Genomic DNA, 15,547 nt, shown 5'->3' with positions numbered 1-15,547 from the left:
ATTTTTTTTTTCTCTCTCTCTCTTATTTATATCTCTCTCTATCTCTTTCACCCATCTCTCTTTTTCTGTGTCTCTCTCTCGCTCATCTCTTTTCGCTCTATTTCTCTCTTTTTGTCTATCTTTCGCTCATCTCTTGTTTCTCTCTCTTTTTCTATCTCTCATTCTCTCTCTCTCTCTCTGTCTCTTTTTCTGTTTATCTCTCTCTCTCTGTCTCTCTCTCACTCATCACTCATCTCTCTCTCTGTATGCTTGTCTATTTGTGTATTTCTCCCTCATTATATTCGTCTTGCTCACTCTCTCCATCTCATATTCTCTATTTATCGAGCTTCTCCTCGATTTATCTATCTTTTCTCTCATCTCTTTTCTCTCTCTGTCTCTTTCGTTCATCTCTCTTCTCTCTATCTCTCTCGTTCATCTCTTTTCTCTCTCTGTCTCTTTTTCTGTCTCTCACTCTCTATCTTTTTCTCTCTTTGTCTCTCTCTCTCTCTCTAACTCATCACTCTTCTCTGTTTGTCTGTCTGTCTGTCTCTGTCTCTCTCTTTCTCTCGTTGTCTCTCGCTCATATCTCTCTCATCTGTCTTCTCTCTCTATCTCTGTCACTCATCTCTCTTCTCTTTATCTCTCTCGCTCATCTCTCTCTGTCTCTTTCTCATTTATCTCTTTTCGCTCTTTCTCTCTTTGTCTATATCTTTTCATCCATTTTTTCATCTTCCTTTCTCTCTTCTCTTTCTCTTACCGTCTCAACCTTACTAAATGTAAAAAAAAATAAAATTCATCAACTATAAAAAAAAAATTATTTTAATAAAAAATAATTTTTTTAACAATTCTTCCGTTGCAAAAAAAAAAAAAATCTTCTCTCTCTGTCGCTCATTTCTCTTCTCTCTATGTCTCTCTCTTTTTCTGTGTCTCTCTCTCTCGCTCATCTCTTTTCGCTCTATTTCTCTCTTTTTTTTTTGTCTATCTCTCGTTCATCTCTTGTTTCTCTCTTTTTTTCTATCTCTCCCTCTCTCCATCTCTCTCCCTATCTCTTTTTCTGTCTATCTCTCTCTTTCACTGTCTCTCTCTCACTCATCACTCTTCTCTTTCTCTCTCTCTGTGTCTACTTGTCTATTTGTCTATCTCTCCCCCACTATGTTCGCCTTACTCACTTTATTACTCTCATCTTCTCTATTTATCGAGCTCCTTCTCTCTCTCTGTCTCTCTCTTTGTCTATATCTTTTCACCCATTTTTTCATCTTCTTCTCTCTCTTTTCTTTCTCTCTCTTATTCATCACTCTTCTCTCTCTCTGTCTATTTGACTCTCTCTCTCTCTCTGTGTCTCTCATTCATTTATCTCTTCTCTCATCTATCTTCTCTCTTTTTCATTGACCACAAAAATTAACTTTATTTTAATGGAAAATATTATTCATATTTTTACCAAATAAAAAAATAATAATTATTTTTTATTCATTAAAATAAATATAAAATAAATATAAAACAAATAAATTTTTAACTTTATCAAATGAAAAAAAAAAATTATCAACTATAAAAATTATTTTAATAATTTTTTATTTTAATAAAAAATTCATTAACTATAACATTTGTAGGCTTGTGTAGGGTTTTGTTTGAGAACAAACACAAACACAACCCAAACACAACAGAGCCGTCCCTCTCCTCCTGCTCGCTCTCTCTCTCTCTCTCCATCTAGGGTTTCGCCTTCCTCTCCTCCAAGGCGGCGGCGGCGATATGTGCAAAACCATCGAAGTCGCCGTCGTAGAACCACCACAACTCAACCCTCTCACGAAGCTCTCGCCGCCGAGCCTCGACGACTTCGACCCCACCGACGACGACGGGTTTTATATTCCTCCTCTGAACTTCGCGATGGTCGACAATGGCATTTTCAGGTCTGGATTCCATAGATTCACCACATGACTGAATCTAAGTCGACCACGTCTTGCTATGTCGATTCGCTGGTGACTGGCCGGCCCATTCTTGCTTGATGATTTGCTCTCACTAGACCACCCTAGAGTATGATACTGGTTCGACAGAGGTCCGAAACCCCACACACAAACCCTAAGATGAAGCTAGCACGTGAACAAGACGAAGCTTGAGATTGCTGAAATCGTCTGATTGAAATCTAGGTATTTATTTTTCTGAAATTGTCTTTCTGATGATGGAGAAATGCTTCAAATTTGCATTAAATTGCTTGAGATTAGTTGAGATTGCTTGAAATTTGTTTGATATTGCTTGAAATCTGTTTGAAATTGCTTGATTGTTGTTTGTAGTCTTTTTTTTTTTTTTTTGGTGAATTTTTTTTTTTAAAAAAAAGTTTTTTCTATTTGGGGGAGTTCTTGCTAGGTAAGGATGAGGAAGGGAAAGAGGGAAGGAAGGAAAGCAGATTGTGTGTATTAAAATATCGAAATTGAATTTTGTTATGTTGCTCATTTATTAGGCTCCATTGTTATTGAATTATTGGTTTTGCTATCCATTGTATTCACATGATAAATAATGAAATACCTACCTTCCTCAAACCTACTGTTAAGATCTATGTGAAGTCCATGTATGTGTTGCATGTAAAGTTAAATTAATGGACATGGAGACAAACAACTAAAAGAACTAACTGTTATGATCTATTCATCAATCCATTACATGTCATAAAAGCATCAATTAGAGATCAACTGATGGCCTAACACCCTTGAGTTGGACCTCTAAAACCTGCTGCAACTGGACCCCTAACACCTGTTGCATTTGGACCCTTTACACCTTGAGCTATTGGCCTGGCATTTGATGCTGCAATTGGACCCTTTACACATTTAGTTGCTGGTGTTCTGAGCTGTGGTGATGGTGGCTAGGTAGTGACAGAGCTGTGTTGGCTCTATTGGTACTGCTGCTGTGTGGCCTTTCCCCTTTTCCATTGTTGGTTATTGGTTTGCTGATTATGTAAAATACATAATTTGCAGATGTAAATTGAATTGAATTGAAACAATAAGTACATAAATTGAATTGAAACAATTAAGTACCATGGTGCTACCTTCCCTTGTTGCAACTCGCCCTTACAAGTTCTCATGTTGTGCCCAACTTCCCCACATTGTCTACATTTCACTGAAGTTTGATACTTCCTTAGCTTGGTGGGACTCTTAGGCAGCTCATCTGGTTCCCTTATCCTCATCTTCCTTGGCCTTCCAGGCATCTTAGAGTATACAGGAAGCAGTATTGGTTTATTCCCTGTTTTCAGCCACAACTCTTGTCCATTCATTGGATAAGTTATATGGTTATATGCCCTCAAATAGGCATCCTTTCTATGGCAGTCATGGACATACTTTTCGGGGTTCCTCATAGCAACACCACATGACACAGATTGCATGTGGACATGGGATACCTGTTAAATCCCATCTCCTGCATGAAACAAGTCTTAGCATCCAAGTCAACAACAAATTTATCCCCAGCCATTCCCTAAACTTTGAAAATCCTATTTCCAGCTAAAGAAGCAATATATTTGTTAGCTTAATTCTTATCCTTCTATGATTTTGTGAAATTTAGAACCCATATCATCATACCACTTTTTAGCCAATTCTCTTTTACTCCTCATCCTCTCCATCAAATACACCCTAATCCTTTCCAACATGATCAATATTGGTTGACCTATTGCGTGCACAATCTTTGAATTGAAGCACTCACATAAATTATTTAGCAATATGTCACACTTTGTTAAAGTAGTAAAGTGTGAGAAATAACGTAAATTGATGTTTTTAATTAATCACGTAAATTGTGTTTAGATTATGAAAAAAGTGAGACAAATGGAAATAAAATATATATTTTTCTATTGTCCTTTACTTTTTCCAAACATAAGCATAGTGAAAAATTTTACGGGATAGTACAATGTTTATTCATTTTTATTAAATTGGTGAGAAATAACGAACTACTCGCCTAACTTATTTTGCGGCTCTTTATTTGCTCAAAACATTACATAAACAATATTATATAGTTATTTTGACGCTACCTAATGATTGATGATGTATGCTGCTACTCGGTTTGGACTTGTGAACATGGCCTAAAGACAGCATCAACATCATGTTTATTTTTGTCCCTAAAAATTTTATAAAAAAATTAAAAATTCTATGGATCTTATTATCATATGAAGATTTGCATGAATCATAGGTAATGAAGCTTTGCATGAATCGTACGTAATTCATACTCATGTGTATGGCTCAAAGTTATTAGTGGTGTTATTCATGAAAAGGATACTTTTGTTTCAGTTACTTTTGATATTTCATAATTTTTAGGGTAGTCTGAAAATTTGGCTGGCTTGGTCAGTGTGCATGGTTTTAATGTCGAATTTGCCCCAATATATATATATATATATATTAATTCTGGTTAATTCTTTACTCTTTAAATAGTGAGGTTTTTATTATTTATTTCCTTTTCCCTGTAGTCCACTTTTGGCTTTCTAGGTGATTGAATCACTAAGTTTTGTTACCTATAAATATGTGCATATACATCATTTACTGGTTGTGTGGTATGGATCGGGTCTAGGTGTATGTGTAGCCTTACCTACGGATTTTGCTGGAGTGCAAAGCCCCAATGTTGGTGGGGGATATTGTAGAAAATTCAGTAGAGCACCCAAGACCCTAGGCAAACCTAGGTGATTGTATTATTATTTTTCCTTTCATGTGCAAAATTTATATAATCGTTGCTCATGCATGAATTTACAACATATAGCATATATTTGATGAGATCACATTGTTAGTTTAGTGCCTTGGAGCTGAATGATACATGAAACTAAGTATACCTTAATCTATAATTGAATGATAATAATTGATGATGATGTGATAGTGAAATATTGGTGTTAACTTTGGTTTGTTCTTTGTGATGTTCAGGAGATAGTGATGTCACAGAAAAACCAGTAGACCCGATTAAAGTTTACTCTGAGAGATATGCAGTTGTTCCTGATGACAACGTAAGTGTTCTTTCCACAGTTTTCATTGTCTTCATTACTGGTGTTTAAATGGTTGGTTTCTCCAAAAGATTATAATTTGCAACTGTTATCTATTTATTTGTAGGTCAAAAGGATAAATTTTGCTGAGGGGAAGATCTGATTCTAGAAGTAGGAATTTGCAGCTTGATTTTTGAAATAGGCTCAAAATTGAGATCTTGTTGGAAATTTTTTATTTTTTTATTTTTTGTAAGAGCATTTAAATATCCAATGTGCTGATTGGTGAATTTTAGATTTTATTTTATTATTTTATTTTTTTTAGGATTTGGGTGAATTTTATAATTTAAATATGCTTTTATGAACATGTACAGTTTAATTATTCTTTGTAAAATATTGAATTTGATGGTTTGATCAATTTTTATTTTTATTTTCTGTTATGATGTTTTTGTGAATGGAATGTAAATAATCAGCTCTTAGAGAGTGAGAGACGGCACCACCGTCGGAAAAAATAGAAATTTTTAATATTTTTATTAATTTTGTTATAGGTTTTAGTTTTTGCGACGACATTATACTGTTGCAAAAAATAGAAATTTTATTATTTAAAATAAAAATTTTATTATCTTTTAATATTTTTTGCGACAGCATTATACTGTCGCAAAAAATAGAAAATTTCATATTTTTTATACTTTTTGCGACGGCACCACACCGTCGCAAAAACAGTGTTTTTTTTAAAGAAAAAGACTATTAGCGACGGTATTTTTTGTCGTCTCAAATAACATTTTTAGCGACGGTAAAATAAGGTCGTCGCAAAAAAGTCAAGAAATTTCAAACGTTATTAGCGACTGCACGGTGCCGTCGCAAAAAGGTAAAAAATGCCGTCGCAAAACATTAGCGACGGCACTTACCGTCGCAAAAACTCTTTTGCAACCCCTGCAGTTGCGACCCCCCTCTTGCCGTCGCAAAAGTCATTTTACCGTCCCAAAAAGTATTAGCGACGGCATTAGGAGTATTAGCGACGGTATTTTACCGTCGCAAAAAGTCAATTTTTTTGTAGTGACTCTTCCAAACTTTTCCTGTTAAAATCGAGTTTGACAAAACACAATCGGGTTGAGTAATTTTGCCATTCCTAATGTGAAGGTACCAAAAAATAGATTTGTTCACGTACTTTTTGATTGTGTGATCAATATACACTTCAATTAGTTCAAAGTAATGGACCTAATATCCAAAAAGTATATTGACAGCACCTAAATGTGTAAATCACACTATTTTGTACCAATCACAAAATATGTATTTTTCACGCATTCAAGTAATGTGCGAACAAAATCCGACTCAAGGCACTCCCTTCTCAAAATTTTATAGGCTGCGAAGAGCAATTTGATAAAAAAGTGCTGAAAAATCCAATCCTTCCATCTAATATTTATCAAATTAAGGGAGAATCAATTATTTATTTATTTTATCAAATTTGAAATTGATGAAAAATTAAAAAGATGAAGTATTGGAGATAAATTTTTTCCATCAAATTTGATGAGAAGTAAAATTTGGGATAAGAGAAAAAAAAAATTAAAATTTTGATGAAAATTTGATGAAATAATTGGAATAATACATATCAAATCAAATTTTATACTTAAATTTGAATTCAAAATAGATGAAAAAATTGGTGAACCACAATCTATAGGATTACTTACTTTGACATGTCCACTAAAACCATCTCCATTTGGGAAGAGGAATGGTTCATCCTCCAAATGTAAAAGAAGTGTATGAAAATATAGAATAACCTCCATAACACTGTTCATTTTTTTAAGAGTGCTACTAATAGAACCATAGTTTTTGCTTTGGACTCCTACCATTTAATTATTTTTTTTTAGCCCATCAGACAATTCCAATTTTGTCATCTTCCCTTGCTTCTCAAAATCCTAACCCTAATCTTTCTTACTTACCAGCCCCTAACTCTGACCACAAATAATCCTCAATTTCGGTACCACCCTTGCCACTACCTAAACGGCCCCAACCCAATCCTCACTCTTTACCGCCCCCAATCCTCTTCCCTCAACGCCCTAACCTCTTCCCTTGCTAGACCTAATTTGCATAAGTTAAGCCTGTTTTTAGCTTAGACCAAAATTGAAATTCTGCAACACCAATATAGTTAGACTAATGGAGCATGATAATGTCATCTTATAGAAAGTTCACAACTTTGATGAGGTTCACAACTTTGATGAGGTTCGTAGCTTGTAGTAGGTTCATCTTGTAGTTGTGAGTTTTGCAAACACACAAAACAAAAAATAATGGTTCGACATTTGTTTGGTATTGAACTCCTGAACATATATAAAGAAATCAATAAACTCCAATCAAATTAGAAGTAGCAATTCGACATGGCCTAACCGAACTAAACAATTGCCAAACAAAATGGGTTTGTTCAGCCTAACAGCTTTGGGAAAATAATTATATTCCGATAGTCCAGTGTCGAACAATACTCAAATAGATTCACAAGCAAATGTCCACGGAGTCAACATTAATGAACAAAATTCAAAATAATCATACTTAAAACAATTGACAATAAATTTATATAAAAAATGTGGGTTGAAGGTTGGAGAAGTCTGTGGTTTAAGCTAATTAATATTTGAAATTCTCCATTTCCAAGTAAAATAAAGTTTTAATAAAATATAACCATCATAACAAAATAAAACAAAAAATATATAAATTTTTACAATTTTATTCGACAATGTACTATTTTTTTTTTTTTGAATTATTACATGATTACTTCATTGTCAATTATGTCAAACACATCTTTTCTTTTCTTTTTTTGATATACATGAACCATTAAGCCATTTATCTTTCATTTGGTTTGAGTGAGAGAGAGATAGACCGAGAGTGAGAGAGAACCTGGGAGGATGCGGCGGTGGTGGTCCTGATTTGTGGTGATGGCAGTGGCAGTGGCGGTGGCAAGCGGCGATGGTCTGCGTTGAGGTGAGGTTGGTGAGGTTTGGTGATGACAGAATATGTGTGTGAGAGAGAGCATCAGATGTGTAAACATAAATAGGCGCCAACATTTATTCATTTCCCTCTAAAATTTCATTATACCTTTAGTGACAAAACTACGAATTTGTCGGCAAATAGTGGCAAATGTTATTAACAGCGACCAAACCATTAGTCGCCAAAAGTGAATATTGACTGACTAATTTCCTGAGAGCCAAAGACTAACGGTAAATATGTCTGTTTTAGGCGACTAAATGGCCTTTTGTCGTCAATAATTACTAAATACCAACTAAAACATGATTTAGTAGCCTAAAATGTAGACTTACACCGACTAACATTTTTTTAGTCAGCTACTAAATTGTTTTAGTCACCATATACTACTTATTGGCGACTAAAAAAATTTAGTAGCTACAGTATCAACAAACACCGACTAATACAATTTTTAGTCGCCAAAAGGTTAACTTTGGGCGACTAAATTCCTTTTAGTTGTCAAATTTTGTAACGCCATCAAAAATAATAACATTAAACCCATCAATATAGACATGCATTGATATATAAAAACTCCACATTCTTCTATTCATCAGAATTCCATTACAAACAAAATATTACATGTTAACGACAAAAGCAAATGCCCTAAGGGCTTACAGCTTTCCAAGTTAACACTTGGTTACAATAAAAGAGTACTAACTCATTTACACATTAAGCCCTTGGCTTGAATTTACATGTAATACATCAAAAGAAATAAGACAACAAAAGTGTGTCCGCCTCTAGCCTCCCAAGCTATGTCCTTGGAGGTGGCATGCTACCTGTGCCTGAAAATGATATTTCCATATAGGGTGAGCCACAGCCCAGTAGAAATATGCTAAACACAGTATGAGCAATGACTAAGACATTAGCAATTGATAAGTGTTCAATTTCCATAAACCAATTCATAATCCATTTCCATTTCTTATCAGTTTCAAAATTTCCATCAATGGCTCAGAACCTGGCCAACCACTTATATGAGACCAAGACTCATATTAAACGTTTTCTATTTTTACAATAGATAAACACACAGGTTATATCAATATCTCAACAGATAAGCATACAAGCTATATCCACATTTCAACAGACATGCATATTAGCTATATCAACACTTCCCATGACAAGCATATGAGCTGTATCAACACTTCCAATGACAAGCATATGAGCTGTATCAACACGTTATCTGACAAGCATATGAGCTGTATCAGTGTAGTCCATCCCCTATCTCCTCCCACACAACATCCGGTTTAGAGGTCCATCCCCTATCTTCCCCTAAACCGTGGAGTACATCCCCTATCTCCTCCCACACACACAATGCATAGATACACAAAGGTCATATACACAATCAATCAATACATAACATTAATGTATTCTATCAACCGTCATACTCTATGACATATCCAATTGATTAGTTTTAGTTTGCCAAATCATCATGCATTGTCTACAACAATCAAAACTACCCTCCACCGGTAGCCCAAGCAGTTATTTCTAAACAGATAATAAAAACTCCAACAGATAAAGTATCAATGTTTTCAAAAGTGGGCGATTAACAAATCCAACTCCACTATTCTACCATATAATGAGTCAACTTTATTATTTCCAACTCAATTACAAATATCAACATTTTCCCTAATTTAATATACCAATTAATTTACACAACGAATTAGGGCTTTCTCCCCCATTTTCCAATACTGACCCAATGGTCCATATATCAACAATTAACATCAATACCGCTATTTTGAAACTCAAAATACTCATTTTAGAATCAAAATAATAAAACCCTCTTTGACATTTTGAAACCCTAAGTCCCAAAATTTCCCAACTTCAACACTCTATCAAAACAACTAAAAATCTAGGTCAAAGACCATAAGAGTGAGTAGGAATCCCTACCTCAATTTCGAAGCCTAAGAGGAGAAGATGTAGAAAACTAAAATGCTCCAAACTCCAAGATTCACGGATCAAAACGAAGCCCTTGACGATCAACACAACTTTTACAAAGGGCAAAGGGAAGGAAAGCACTCTAACTTGATCAAACCCTAGAGAGAAGGGAATTTCTAGAGAGAGAGGCTCTCAAAATATCTTTTAGAAAGTAGGAGAGAGAGAGGAAGTGTAGAAAGTGATTTAAAAATGCCTAGCTGCCCTCTGTTATACGACATTCCCGCTCGAGCGGAAAACAGCTCGAGCGGAAAACACAACGCTCGAGCGTCAAGAACAAAAATCTAGACACGCTCGAGCGCAATAAGGCCCGCTCGAGTGCCAAGACACAAGAGTAAAGCACATCCGCTCGAGCGCGAAAACCAGTCCGCTCGAGCGTAGATTTCCCCCTCCCAGAACTTATACCCAGGAAGTACTACCCGCTCGAGCGCCAACAAACCCGCTCGAGCACCACCGCTCGAGCGTAAACAAACCCGCTCGAGCGCAAAAATCACAACTGCAGAAGTTTTGCAGGAACCCGAAATACTGGAGGTGTGCAATACCCGCTCGAGCGCAAGAAGACCCGCTCGAGCGGATCGCCTAAAAACTGAACAACAAGGAATTGAAACCAAGGCCTAACCAACCTGTAACAACCCTGTTCAAAACATCCTAAAACTCAATCAAGTGGAATTAAAGGACGGCAACAAGATAGATACCACTACCAACTTCATGGAACTGAGTCCGGAATACAACGGAACAGTAAAGGGACGACCGGGATCTCTATAACCTCCCCCCCTTAAAGAATTTCGTCCCCGAAATTAAACACAAGTTTCTCAATTCTCAATAATATTTCAACAAAATATTAAACAACCCGACCCATTACCGGTCAATTCCATCTCTTTTCAAGAGGCATTTCACAACAAATATTACAAGTGATACAACTTACATGGTTCACAGTTCATGGTTCACAGTTTTCTTCCATTTCCAACCATTTCCAACATACATGGTTCACAGTTCATATCATAATCAATATACGTGATACAACTTCCAATTCTATAATATAGCCAACATATGCAATATCATAATCAACTCCCATATCAAGGTAAGTTCTACAACATACTTCCATTAATACCAAAACATTACCAATGTTTTACAACTTAAGACATATATAAAGCTCTTAAGTCCAACAACTTTACAAAATCTAGATACAAGATTATTCATCAATAAACAAGTCCGGATATTTCTCGCGGACCTCCAACTCACGTTCCCAAGTGGCTTCCTCCACTCCGTGATGTTTCCACAAAACCTTAACCAAAGGGATGGTCTTGCCACGCAGGACTTGATCCCGCCTATCCAAGACCCGAACCGGTCTCTCCTCATACGAGGCATCCTCATCTACCTCTAAGTCGGTCCAATCTAACACATGCGATGGATCCGGCTCGTACTTCCGAAGCATACTCACATGAAACACGTCATGAACTCGGGACAACTGTGGCGGCAACGCTAAACGATAAGCAACCTCGCCAATCCTCTCAAGGATCTCAAAAGGCCCAATAAACCGAGGGGATAACTTCCCGCTCTTCCCGAACCTCATCAAACCTCGCCTAGGTGATATTTTCAAGAAAACATGATCACCTACCTCAAACGCCAAAGGCCTCCTCCTACAGTCGGCATAACTCTTTTGGCGACTCTGGGCTGTAACAAGCCTCCTACGGATAAGCTCAACTTTCTCCGTTGTCTCCCTAACCAACTCCGGACCCAACAAAGGTGCATCACCCACCTCGGCCCAACAAACTGGAGACCTACACGGTCGGCCATACAAGGCCTCAAACGGTGCCATACCGATGCTAGACTGGAAACAGTTGTTATAGGCAAACTCCACCAATGGCAAGTGCCTCTCCCACGTCCCACTAAAGTCAAGGACACAACCCCGAAGCATATCCTCAAGGATCTGAATAGTACGCTCGGACTGCCCGTCAGTCTGAGGATGATAAGCCGTACTAAAGGTCAACTTAGTGCCTAAGGCACTCTGCAAACTCTGCCACAACCTAGCAGTAAAACGAGGATCTCTATCTGAGACGATCGTCACTGGGACCCCGTGCAATCTCACTATGTCCCGAATATACAAGTCGGCAAGATGATCTACTGAATCTCTCACGCGCATAGGAATGAAGTGCGCCGACTTAGTCAACCGGTCTACAACCACCCAAATGGCATCACTACCCTGTTGAGTCCTCGGAAGACCTACAAAGAAGTCCCTAGTGACATGCTCCCACTTCCACTCGGCAATAGGCAAGGGTTGTAACAAACCCGCTGGCCTCTGATGCTCGACCTTCACTTGCTGGCAAGTAAGGCACTTCGATACAAAAACCGCCACATCTCTCTTCATACCCCGCCACCAAAACTGGCGACCCAAATCACGATACATCTTAGTGCCTCCCGGATGCACCGTAAGGCGCGAATGATGGAACTCTCGGAGTACTTCCTCTCGGCAAGACTCCGTCACAAACAAACGGTCTCGGTATCTCACACTCTGATCGGGATACACCGTCAAACCCTTCTCCACCTTCCTACTTGAGATTTTCTCTCGGAGGGATACTACCTCAAGGTCACCTCTCTGTGCCTCTAACACTCTAGTCACAAGTGTAGGCTGCACAACAACAGAAAACAAGGCCGCAGCCTCAACAGATTCGCCTAGATGCAAATCAAACTCGCCAAGTGTACCCAACATCTCCCATTCTCGGATGGCTATACAAGCTACATCACTAATGGATTTTCTACTAAGGGCATCGGCCACAACATTGGCCTTTCCCGGATGATAGTGCAACTCAAAATCGTAGTCCTCAATGAACTCCATCCATCTCCTCTGCCTCAAATTCAAGTCCCTCTGGGTAAACAGGTACTTTAAACTCTTGTGGTTCGAGAACACCTCAAACCTCTCACCATACAGGTAGTGCCTCCAAATTTTCAAGGCGAAGATCACGGCTGCTAACTCTAGGTCGTGTGTAGGGTACTTCTTCTCGTGAATTTTCAACTGACGCGAGCCATAAGCTACCACTTTCCCCTCTTGCATTAACACACAACCCAAACCCTCTCGTGAGGCATCACAATAAACCGCATAACCCAACCCTCTCTCCGGAATAACCAAAACCGGAGCGGTGGTCAATCTAACCTTCAACTCTTGGAACGACTTTTCGCAAGTCTCACTCCACACAAACTTAACCCCTTTCCGCGTCAATCTAGTTAACGGCGAAGCTAGCCTGGAGAAATCTTTCACAAACCGACGATAATACCCAGCTAATCCCAGAAAACTGCGGATCTCAAACACACTCTTAGGCTGTGCCCAGTCTTGCACTGCCTCAACCTTGGATGTGTCAACAGACACCCCTTTCCCGGATACCACATGGCCTAAGAATTTCACCTCTCCTAGCCAGAACTCACACTTCCCAAACTTGGCATACAGCCTATGGGCTCTAAGTAACTCAAGCACCACTCTCAAGTGTGCCTCGTGCTCCTCTTCTGAAGGCGAATAAATCAGGATGTCGTCCACGAAAACGACTACAAAACGATCCAAGAATTCCCGGAAGATCCGGTTCATCAAGTCCATAAAGACTGCCAGTGCATTGGTGAGTCCAAACGGCATCACCAGAAATTCATAATGGCCATACCGCGTACGGAATGCCGTTTTAGGAATATCCTCCTCCCGGACCCTCAACTGGTGGTAACCCGATCTCAAGTCTATCTTAGAGAAACAACGGGAACCCTTCAACTGGTCAAACAGATCATCTATACGGGGCATAGGGTACTTATTCTTGACCGTAGCCCGATTCAACTTCCGGTAGTCTACACACAATCTCAAGGCACCATCTTTCTTTTTAGCAAAGAGGGCCGGTGCTCCCCACGGTGAAACACTATAGCGAACAAAACCCTTATCTAACAATTCCTAGAGCTGAATCTTCAACTCACTCAACTCGACTGGGACAAAACGATAGGGTGCCATAGAAATCGGCACGGTGCCGGGCACTAAATCAATAGAGAACTCTGTCTCTCGATGAGGTGGCAAACTAACAAGGTCCTCGAGAAAGACATCCGAATAATCACAAACCACCCTCGGCAACACAACATGGGTCTTATCACACTCACCACTCAAAAAGCCAGCAAGTAGACCACCAAGCTCACTCTGCCCTCGCGAATCATACCCCGGTGGCAAAACACTACCAACCCGGTCTCCCAAGAAATGAAACCACTCCCCGCTCAAGGTACATAACGTGACCCTCTGGCGGTAGCAATCGATAACAGCCCGGTATGACGATAGCCAGTCCATACCCAAAATAACATCAAAGCCCTTCATGGGCATGACCACAAATGGAAAAGGAAGCCTATGGTCGGCGACCTCTATATCACAACCCCTAACACCCTGTTTCAAGATCAACTCACCACCAATAGGCGATACTACGCAAATAGGAGATGCAAACTGTGCCAACTCCAATTCCAAAACAGATGCAAATGCATCAGATACAAAAGAATGTGATGCTCCCGTGTCAATCAACACACTAGCAATCGAGTTGCAAAATAGAAAAGTACCCCTCACTACTGATGGAGCCGGTACTAGGTCCTGCGCGATAACAGCATACACACGCCATGTAGGCCCCTGATCTACCTGCTCACCTCTAGGAGCAAACGACTACTGCACAGACTGGGATGACGAAGCTCCCGGATTGGCCCTCGAGGCCTGGACAGACTGAGCTGGCTGATAACTCTGCGTCTGCCTAGAACCAGGCGCTCCCGAAGTAGCACTCAACTGTGGGCAATACCTCTTCAGGTGCCCAGACTTACCACACTGATAGCATGACAAAGGCTGGCCCCTGCCCTGACTCTGGCCCTGAGGTCTAGCTGAAGAAGAAGCAACTCGCTGACCCCCTCCTTTCTGTGGGCAAACTGAAGACTTGTGACCCAGCTGGCCACATGCAAAACAAGTCAAGCCTCCCTGACTACCTCTCCCTAAGCCCGCACTCGGTACTGGAAAGGTCGATCTAGCCACACCACCCAGAGACTGCTGACGGTTGCAACCCCTCTGTCTCCTGCTATCACCCTGACCATCTTGGCTCCTCTTGGAGCCTCTCTGCCCCCATCCTCCTCCTGCATCATGAGCTCCATATGAGCTGCTGCATCCACCAAACGTTTATACTCCCAGATGAAGGATCCACCAACCCTCAACTTGAGGCCCCGCCTCAACTTCCGCTCAAACTCAAAGCAACGGCGTTCCTCAGACGCCACCAACTCAGGTGCAAACCTGGACAGACTAGTAAAGGTAACCTCAAACTCGGACACAGACAAGCCTTGCTCTCTAAGCTGGCAAAACTGCTCTCTCAGCTTCTCTCTAGCAGCTGAAGACAAGAACTTCTCTTGGAAAGCATTCACAAATGCCTCCCATGCACTACCAACACTGCCCTTCTCATACTTCCACCATTGACCCGCATCTCCCTTCAGCTGGAAGGATGCCAAGGTCACCTTCAAAGCCTCGTCCTCGATGCCAAGCATCTCGAACGTCTTGTCCATTTGTTCCAACCACTCGTTAGCCTTAAGTGGCTCCTTTGGATCCCCAACAAACTCGTCCGGGTTAGATTGGAAGAATTCCCTTTTCAGGAAAGAAGGCCCTGCCTCAGCAACCTGATTCTCAGCTCTGAGAATACCCAAAGCTCCTGCTATCTCTCGGGCCAAGGC

The 15,547-nt window shown here is 39.8% G+C and overlaps 1 long non-coding RNA gene across 1 annotated transcript; it reads left to right on the top strand.

The window, feature by feature from the left end:
- The first annotated feature begins 1,585 nt into the window (after window positions 1–1,585).
- LOC145792624 (uncharacterized) lies at window positions 1,586–5,349 on the top strand. The gene is made up of 3 exons (XR_014332220.1): window positions 1,586–2,120; window positions 4,857–4,936; window positions 5,040–5,349. It is a non-coding gene; the product is annotated as an uncharacterized LOC145792624 (long non-coding RNA).
- Window positions 5,350–15,547: the final 10,198 nt, after the last annotated feature.

This window comes from Camellia sinensis, chromosome 6 (assembly GCF_055761805.1).
Source record: "Camellia sinensis isolate YWXY chromosome 6, ASM5576180v1, whole genome shotgun sequence".
NCBI lineage: Eukaryota > Viridiplantae > Streptophyta > Magnoliopsida > Ericales > Theaceae > Camellia > Camellia sinensis.
Note: the sequence above shows the minus strand (reverse complement) of the source record. Positions and strands in the feature narration are given on the sequence as shown.